This window comes from Hyposmocoma kahamanoa, unplaced genomic scaffold, assembly GCF_003589595.1.
Source record: "Hyposmocoma kahamanoa isolate Upper Pololo Valley unplaced genomic scaffold, ASM358959v1 66, whole genome shotgun sequence".
NCBI lineage: Eukaryota > Metazoa > Arthropoda > Insecta > Lepidoptera > Cosmopterigidae > Hyposmocoma > Hyposmocoma kahamanoa.
Genome location: NW_020653854.1, coordinates 17287115 through 17297854, shown reverse-complemented (window position 1 = coordinate 17297854; position 10740 = coordinate 17287115). Strand labels below are relative to the sequence as shown.

Genomic DNA, 10740 nt, shown 5'->3' with positions numbered 1-10740 from the left:
AGTATTATTTAAAAAGAGTAGGATTTCTTTCTCTTCTGTGAAAATAGAACCCATTATCTTTTGAATAAATATCTTCACTGCTTTGGTAGAGGTTGTAACCAACCAACTCATAAAAATAATTTTTCGAATTTCTCTTTGTTTAGGGTATGTTTTTTGTTGATAATGGTATCATTTTCAGAAGTCGCAGGGACTGGGAAATTTTTAAATGCAACACTGGTCGACTTCTAAGTCGTTTCTCCGCACGTTAGTTTAGGTGGCTGAAGGTGGGGCACGCGGTATGCTTATCATTATAATATTTCAATTGGTAGATCAATGTTTACTTAAATGATTATTTTCAAAATAATTGACTTAGAACTTGAGCTTGTAAGAGATCGTGGTTATGAACTAGCTCTAAGAGGCTGTAAGCCATATTTTATTATGGGCGTTTTGCTCGCTTGGTCTAATCACTATCGCATCTGTGATTTTATACATTCCCTTTAAAATTAATTTTCTAGAATTTGATCTCAAAAATTGTGCCACAAGGTAAGAATACATTTTCTAAAATTAATATTCATAAGAGATTTACATGAAATTTATATTAAACGTATTTTAAACCTGTTCTTATTTAAGAAGACTGATTTTATTTATGAGAATAAAATCCTAGCGAAATTAAATGCATTAATGGCATTTTAAATATTTTTATTTGTGAAAATTGTAGCAGGTGGTTTTAACCAATTTCACACTAAATGTGGCTGCAAAGGACCTTTAATCGTGCAGCAGAATTATTTAAATTTGTTGATTCGGCCCTGGTCATACCCTAGGTCACCTGCTTGAAAATGTATGGGGCGACTGAAGTTTACTTCGGATATTCACTAATTAAAACTAATCAGTGGCGCGTCTGTGGCGCCACTACTAATTTTCATACAATATTTAGAAGCGCAGTTACAGCTCTATTATCGCGCGCACCACTTTTGCAGACTAGATATAGTATGAAAATTAGTAGTGGCGCGAGTGCAGCGCAAGTAAATATCGAGGGTCTTGGCATATCAGTTTAAAAAAAAATATATATTTAAAAATTACTTGGCGCAAAAACTCGTTATTTACATACCCGTGGCCCAAGTTTATACCATTCTATTAAACGCAATAGAAAAATAACGCTATAATGAAAAAAAAAAACAAAAAAATATATATTAAATATATATATATATATATATATATTAAATATATATTACGCATTTGCCATGTATTTGAATGAATTTTATCGAGGTCGTGGTTTACTACGAAGTGCCTTAAAAGAGCCGTCGTGTGGCCAGGGAATCTACTTGGTTTTTTGAATGTCTCGAAATAAATGATGCTCTGTCTTGGATCCAGTGTGATTGGATTGGCAATGTTGGGCACAGATTTAGGCAATAGTCCATTCCGAATGATATATGAACCTTCACCAACGTTTCTACATCATTGTTTTCCTTTACCTAAATTTAAAGGGAAGGGTAATTAGTAAACCGAAGTCCATATTATTCCAAAAAAAGATTCAATGGTGGAGCTCCCAATAGGAATCAACCGCTTTATTAGAATACGCGATATAATAATGGAATGCAACCAACACGTAGCCATATCGAGGCGACAGACACTGGTTCGAGTCGAGTAAGGCCGGAACAATTATTTTGGTGCTTATTCGATCTTTATAATAATAACAAACTAGCGGAGTACTTTCACAAAATATAGATGTTGATGGTAGTCAAAACCAGTGATGCCCAGATGTAGGTTATGACGACATCTGCAGATACGAACGCGGAAGTGAATTTTTCATCGTCGAAATTTGCATATACGGATGTATGAAAAAAAATGTCTCGGAATAATGTGGATCCTTGTAGATTTGGTGATCTTTGAAATATCAATAGCTTAAGTAACAGATAGTAAATAATATTACATAATTTTATTCCAAAGAGATAAAAGATAGAATGCATAGAAATATTACGACATTTATTATTAAAGTTTTTAAAGATTGTTTTGCGGACAGAAAAAAAACTAACTACTTGACGAAATACTTTCATAGATATCTTATAGATGGCGCTACGGCTAAAAAATCGTTAAAAACCAGATACAAAGATCCGACAAACAAGCACCGAAAAATTCGTGAGGTGCGCTGATTCGTTCCGTGTCTTAGTTGGCATAGCAGACGCACGATTTGCTAGAAGATGTCGGCTCAAATCCGGCCGGATCGAAGGAATTTTTTCTAAGTGTTCGATTTTTGTGTTATTAATTATAACAAAGTAGTGGAGTCATTTCATAAAAAGTGATTGAATGTATGGTGATGAAACATCTTGACATTCTATAAAACACTCAATAATGTTTGTTTAGCAAACAAACAGGCTGCTGCTTGCACTACATGCTACCGAATTATCAATCCCTGATTGGCTAATTGGCACTACTTAGTACTCGGCAAGCGCTTTGAGTAAGGCCTGTTCCCGACGATCTTGTCGTGGCCTGCAGAACACCCGTATCCGCAAGAATTCTACATAGACTGACTCGGGTGTCGAATGCTACTTAAAAATATTCGGATGCAGTTCCTAGTAAAAACGTGTCAGTTATTCAATAAAAATAAAATATAACTTTTCAACCAAGTTTATCTATTAGTCCAACTAGGTACAGATCTTAGGGGCACTACCACTGCGCCCGTCACCCAGATACATATTGACAAGTCCCTTCAAAGCCAGAACGCAGTAATAGTCACATTATTGAACGACGAACTCTTTCACAAGGAGCTCCATTGCTATTAAAAAAGAATACTACGTTGTTTGTATTAAGCAAGGCTAAATTAGCTCCAAGCTAGAACTTCGTACCCAAAGTGTTATAAAACCTTAGTTTGTAATAAATGGTTAGAATTTCATAATGTTAAATATTTTCAGTTACTTTTAAAATTGTTAATTAAGCACAAATAGGTGTTATTTGGACACGAGAGTGGTATTGTTTTGCACAACATTAATACGTTTACGTAAATATTAATTATTACTATTTAATTAACTTGTAATATTTGTTAAGAAAGGTCTGTTTCAAGAATAAATGTGAATTGATAAAAAAATTTACCAATAAAACTTAAATTCACGCAACGCAACGGTACGTTATAATTATGTGTAAGTATTACAGTGGTTATACTAGGCGAGTTTTAGCAGCGAATGCTAACTGCATCAATACGTCGATGCAATCACCTATAAATCCTAAGCACCGCTACGGTGCAATCGCGCGCTTGCATCACTGCTTAAAATCGCGTGTGTGTGTTAAGATAGACGATTAGGGACTGCGTCGTTATTGCATCGTGTTTGCATCGCGTTTGCATTGCTGCTAAAAGTCGCCGTGTGTAACAGCCCTTATAATAAGCTTATAATAAGGCATTGATACTGCTGATGTCGATCTCTGATTTTAATAGTAATTTTGAAACTTAGAGCCTGTATCTTAAGGTTTTATTTCTCTATTGTAATGATATGTTGACTGGGAGACCTTTTTGAATTTATTAAATATTTATTGTATTGATTGTATTGTAAACTAAAGTTATACGATTTCATATCAAGTAAAATATGTATCCTCCTTCTTGTGACTATTTATAAAGGGACTAGGTGTACTATTACATAATTACTATTCGTGTGATAAATTACGACCACGAGTGTTAATACACTTATCCTCCTAAGACCCGGCGAAGTACAATGGCGCTAAACGCCCAATGTACGTTAAAATGCACTAAATGTAATTATAGGCTTCAGGCCCAATCAAGTATCTCCTCAGTTTTGTATGAAAAACGTATTTTTCTAGATGCCCTATCGTTATATACAATATATAACGATAAATTTAAATGCGATATTTTCATTACAGTGTACAATGGGCATTTACATAATCATAGGAATAATATTGGCTGGATCTGAATCATTTTACATATCATGTATGTTTTAATGTACACGGAGCCTTAGGAGGTTATAGATAAACTTTTAGATTATGTAGAGTTTGGAAATGAAATTTTTTTCTGATCTACGTCACGTGTTTTTGGTTTTTCAAACGTTTCGGACCCTTTTACGGGTCTCTTGGTCACGCATCACTGAGATGAAATAGTTATCCACCAGTTATGTGTAATATTAAAATGCAAACCACCCTATTTTTCACTATAGTAATCTATTAACGTTAGATATAACTGGTTCTTGACTTTACCTTCTCAGTCAGTAGTGACCATGGAATTTGTTTATTTACATAGATCGATGCACTTACAGCTTCCCAAAATGTAAAAATGTACATAGATTAGAAATACCAAAAAGGAGAATTAAAAATATAGATTAAAAAATGACAAAACCACAAAACTCTTATACAAATAAAATTTAGATTATTACTCGATTAATACAAACATAGACTTCCTTGTAAAACGTCATTTTTTTTTCCACTGTTATCAAATAAATGTATATCTCGGTTATGAGTGATGAGCAATCAGGCTTATAGGCCAACGATAACGCCCCATGAGCAGGTGCGTGTTGTGAAACACTACAACGCGCAGCGCCAATCGCAAACCCAGGTGCGAGTATTATAAAGGGCCCGATACGTTTCGGGCCCTTTCCATGTACCATGGTCACAGGTGACGAAACGGTAGTTTGTTTGAAAAAACAAATATACGCGATTTAGATCCGAAAAATAAGTTTCATTTACGATAATAATTATAATTGCTTTTTTATAAAACATAACCTTTTTTAAGGATTATATCTATCAAGTTAACTATATAATCAGTAATGATATAACAAATAGGTATTTCAAATTTAAATACACAATTAAAATGTCTCTTAAAATTACGATCATTACTGCCATCACCCTACATAATCATGGATCTTTTATCCAATTTTAAATTAAAAATAGATTGAAGATTGAAGAAATTGAATAATAGCTACTGCTACTTTATTTTATGATCTTTTTTATCTTAATACATAAGAAATAACATTATTTTAAATATAATTTAGGTGTATGAAATTATTCTTAATTACCTAAATAAATGTAAGCATACATACTTAGATTTGGCCCTGACCAAACTGCCATTTAATTTTGTAAGTGTCAATTTATGAACAATTTCTATACTATTTAAATGTTTCTGTGTATTTTATTAAATTATTATATTAAATCAAATTATAAAACACTGTTGCATTTTATGATGAATCCTTTTCGTATATGTTCTGTTTTTTTTTTCTAATTTAAAAAGTACCTCTCGTTATAGAGTGAATACCTTATTTGTGATTTCTTTGTAATTTTTCAGAATGAAGAAAGAAAAAAGTGGATTAAAAATATAATAAACTCTATAATGTATTATAGGAGTGGCGGAAATAAAGAATAGGACGGGCAGCTTAGCCGTTTTTATTTGAAAAAATGCAAACAGAAAAATAATCATAAACTGAAGGCAGACTACATGATAAATAGGCTATCAAATGAACCCTTTCTCTAATCACTTTTACCATTTTACAATCATTATTGTAATTCCCACTATCGTTAAAATTGTTATTAGAGTTACTATATTCATCAATCAATATTAATTATTGAAATCGTAAATAACGAAACCTAGTTGTCACGTCACTGATATTATTTTCAAAGCAACGCCATCTAGTGGCTTGTTGACGTATTAAATTATACTGTTCAAGGGCCTGCAAGGTGTAGGGTTGGTGTTAGTAGATGGGGCCGCTAACAAATGTTTATAGTTTGCATTTTAATAGTTATACCTGTTTCAGATGCAATATTACTTTAATATTTAATAACGATAACGAAGCCGTGGTAGCCTAGAGGTTTGATCCATCGCTTCTCAAGCCGAGGTCGTTAGTCCGCATCCGGGCTTGCGTTATCTGAGTTTATGTGAGAAATTTAATTTGATGTTCGAAAGCATCGTGATGAAACCTGTACGACGAGGAAACTTCACAAGCATCGGAAAACGTGTGAAGTACCCATACCAGGTTCGGCCAAGAGGTTTATGAATTTTGTTCCTACAAAAATCAGTAAAATTAAATTTTATAAAAACGCATGTGGGTGGTTTTTGCCACGTAGGTATGTAGGTGACTTTATGTAACTTAAAATTTACACCTTACTAAAATCATCCCTTCACTACTGCGTAGTCCTACTAGTAGTAACAAGGGCAACGTTTTTTTGTCTGTGGTTCTACCAGTAGGACTACGGGCAAGATATTCATAGAAATATACAAAACATGGAAATTAGTTGACCGTAGTTTATTTCTATTTATAGGTATATACTTATTTTAAAACTTGAAATCATTTTAGTAGCAGTAGAGCTCCTTGTGAAAGAGTTCGTCTAGGGAAGTACTGCCACTTTATTATTTTATATAAAGAGTTCGTCCTTGCCTACTTCTGCCGCCAAGCAGTAATGTGAGCATTACTGCGTTCCGGTTTGGAAGGGCAAGGGTGCTGGTGAAATTGCAGGCAGGCTGAGTGGCACTGCTAATGTTACCTATAACATTAGCAGTGCCACTCAGAGCTTTAATGCGCGTACCTACGCGTGTCGCTTACCATCAGGCGCACAACTTGTTCGTCCCGTCACTTGATATTATAAAAAAATTAACACCAGGCCCACGCTTTGTACGTCCCGTCAATTGGATGGCTGAATTTGAGAAATTGCTTACTGTTTCAACCATATATATTTTCAACCCTCATAATTACGGAATTGTATATAGCCTTCTGTAACCTACTTTCAACGTGCAGGACGCTAATCAATGTGGGTTAGGAACAAATGTATTCAATTCGAAATGAGATCATTGAAATAATCTTTTCCTCAAATATAATTCCAACTTCAATTTGGTATCCTTCACAATCGAAGATCGCATTTATTTTGTAACCCTAACTGGGGTTTTCGATCGTGAAGTAAGCATACAAAACTGCGATCACATAGCCCCTTGCCATGTGATGCATCTGCAATGTCCTTTTAGACATCTAATTTGAGCTTAAAGGTTTTGTTTGAGAGTTGAAAACCCTGTGGAGCATGTCGAATGAGCAGTGTTTAGGGTGTCAATCCCTCTTTAACGGAAATTGTACTGTGAACTCAGTTGCAAAGACTCAGCGACCAAATTGGGGTGGACGGGAAGACACTCGACCCCATCGCGCAGACGCGGAAGCTCCCTGTACGTCACACTAGCGCTAATCGGGTTCCTACTATTGTTGTTCTCATCTCAATGTCAATTTTGCGAGTCCAAAAGCGATGCGAATAATCTTTGGCATGTGATTTGCTTTCATTACCACTTAGTGCTTTGTTTCTTTTTTAAGTCGTTCAAATAAAAAACTATTACGTTTTGAAAAAAGAAAGAAATAAATTCCTACTATGACTTGTATAGAAACTTGTCTTTACCCATTGAAGTGGCAATTTAGTACATTTTAAATTGATGAAAGAAGAAGAAGACTAATACTAAGTACTTACCAAGTACTTATATTGATTTCTTTTATCCAGTTAAATTTGTATAGAATAAATTATTATAAAGATATTAACAATTTTTGCATTTATTATTTTATTGAACACCGTCCAATAAATTCACAGTCATTTCTGAGAAGGATAGAAATGAATAATGAATATAACGAGGAATAGAGAATAATGAAAATAATCATGAAAATAATGGTAGTCTATTAAATAGAACAGAATTAAAGAAAATATAGCGACTAGCGCACCAATAGTAGAAGCCGCTTACGCAGCTAGCTTCATCCCGTCCGCCAGTTTGTTTATGTATCGAAAGACAACAGATTGGTGCCGGCTCCCACGAGCACGAGCCCAAGCTCATGTGTTTTAAACTCGTATCGCCGGGCATGAATGAAACCGAACGTTTCATGTTGTACAAGCTGTATTATGGACTGAAATACGACTACATAGTCTGTAGTAGCATTATCGCATTCACCGAGTGAAATTCCAAGTGCAGTGTTGATACTCCAACGACAACGACTTCACGATACGACTACGAAGATAATTCCAATTTTCCGACAATACGTAAGTGATATTTTGATTCTCTTTTGTATATAATAATAATGTTTCTTAGTAGATCGGAAAATTTCGTAATTTAATGTTGATAAGCGTTTTCAAGACAGTCAAATATAGGTATTAAAAACGTATTTTCAAGCAATGATTTTGTGTAAACATCAGAATTATCGATAAAAACAATATTTTAACTGCGTGTTATAAAAATCAATAGACTTGCAATAGTTGCAGCATCTTTTCATCTCGCGAAATAAAAAAGCTCAGCTTATACAAATTGCTGTTGAGATCCCATTTCGTTGTCTGCATCTTATTACCTTAGCTTACCTATTGCTCTTTTGGATATGCACACAATGTTCATTTTTGTATATAGGATCATTGATATGGGTACTTACCTACTTATAAGTAAGATACATACATACCAACATACACACCATATTTATCAACTCTTTGTAAGTGCTCCTTAGCCTCTAAAGAGTTATAGGCCGTAGTTAGAAGACTTTTGTGAACCTTCTTCAATTAGATTCCCTCATTAAACAATGTTCCAAATATAACATACAATAGCACCCGATCCGTCATAGCCGTAATTTATAATAGCGCCCAAGTTCTATTAAAACCAATTTAGTGCAAATGAATCTTAATTATTCGTTAATTCGACCCTGTGTTGACCACTTTGTAGTCCAAACACAGGACGGTCTCTGAAACAACTTTGCGCTGTCGACGTGACTGCAAAATGATAATTTCCGGAAGAAAGGCGTTCTACTCGATTAAACACCTTATTTTTTCTGCCTTGAGTGTAAAGACTCCAATAGGCAACTGTCAGTAACAACATTTTCCTGTGAATGATGGTAATTTTGATAAATTTGCAAAGATGACACTCGTAAATTTAAATTTTTTTAAGTGAGTAAATAATTTTCTTATAATATTAAAATAGAATCTCATTAGAACAGTCTAAGGTAGACTAGAGCTCATGCCCCATAAATTTAAAAAGGACACGCGTTCTGCGTGCCCTACAATCGACACCACTCGCACTCGTTTTGGCGTGATCGAATTTTTTTATAACTACGAGTTGATAAATTACCACGATTGGTAATGAAAGTAATTTTTCGGATATAAATCGCATATATTTTTTTTTTCAAACAAACCAACGTTTCAGGCCCTTTACAGATCCCGTGACCATGCGACCTGTAAATAGCCCGAAACATTTGTGTACCTGAAAAAACTAAAATACGCGCTTTAGATCTGTAAAAATGGTTACATTTCCATTTCTTCTTAAAACCTAACTATGAAACGATATATAGTATTAAACAATATATCGCCAAAAAATGAATTATTTGTTTTTCTGCAATATTTAAGCAGCTTTTTGATGTAATGTCCACCTATTGAGTTGTTGTAACACAATTGGCTATCTTAATCATTTTAATGAACTTGTTTGATGGCACGACAACTATTTTGGGCATGTCGAGAATCCGGACATATTTTATTGCCGCCTAAAAATTTAACTTTACATTGGTATTAGTGTAGATAGAATAGTATCAAACTATGATTTAACTATATAGGTATGACTATTAATGAAGCAAATGAGTAGGAGTATGTTTTAGTTCTAAACGTTGTTATTTTATTACAAACTTTGCATCTTAAATGTCAGCCTCGACATTTGTTAAAATCGTATAAGTATCCTACGCATACATAGCCAATCGTTCTTATTTATGAGATCACTGTTACACAAGCATATTACCGAAAGCTTCCCGCCTTTCCTACTGATCAAAATAAACAATTTACATTACAAAAAAATAGGGTAAGGTTAGTTTGCTATTTTAAAAGAACACGTAATATTGCTAGGCGTAATTTGTGGTACAGAACACTCGGATTCTAGAAAATGCTCACATGATATTCATAGTTGTAAAACCCGTGGTAGCCTAATGCTTGGACCTACCACCTCTCAAATAATAATAACGCACATACTCACATAGCCCCGCACTAGGGAAACCCTGTGTCGCGGGTGCTATGGACACACACATAGACAACCACAAATTACACCCAAACTCATGAGAGAAATAAATGTAGGCCATATAACTATTTCTCCCGGCCCGGGAATCGAACCTGGGACCTCTGCGTAGCAGTCCGGCATGGAGGCACTCAAATAGACGTCGTGGTGTCGAATCTGGACTCGCACCTCTGAATGTTTCCAAATTTATGGGTGAAATTTAAACCATGAGGTTTTCGGTGAAAGAAACCAAACCTTCGCCTGAGTGATGACCCGTATCCGGCAGTCAGACGTATAAATGGCTCGATGATGATGGTATTCATAGTTTATCGTTAAAAATAACACAACATTTAGAAACCTCTGTTTACACACTGATTGTCTGTGGCTTTGTCTAATATCTATACAAATATACTCTATACACAATGCTAATACGTATCTTGGAATAGGATCAAATTATTTGCAGGTTCCAAAAGAAGCTTTTAAAGCAACGCCCAATCATTACGCAAATGATTCGCAAAATTCGTGTCACTCCCCAAATGTTATCGAAGGAAAACTGTCGGATTCAGGAGAAATATTTCAAATTGAAATCTGCGACGAGATCGCGATAAATAGGGTCCGATGGCTTTACGATCTGGCAATGACGTTGGCAACTGTCCGTGCCTTATCTGTCGGTGACCCAACCCTTTTCACTGCCACGACTGCCACTCTTGAAATGCTTTTGTAACGTATTAGACGATTGAGGGTGTCCACTTGTCCAGGGTCTGAATAACATGCTAAATAATAATAAAATTCATTATTCT

At 34.8% G+C, this 10740-nt stretch overlaps 1 protein-coding gene across 1 annotated transcript in view; it reads left to right on the top strand.

Annotated features, from left to right (window-relative positions):
• Positions 1-7714: 7714 nt before the first annotated feature.
• The window catches only part of LOC113232031, a 215945-nt gene continuing 212919 nt past the window's right edge, over positions 7715-10740 (top strand). The window contains exon 1 of the mRNA XM_026466655.1: positions 7715-7968. The gene's annotated coding sequence lies outside the window, so the exon portion shown is untranslated. The remainder of the gene's footprint in view (positions 7969-10740) is intronic.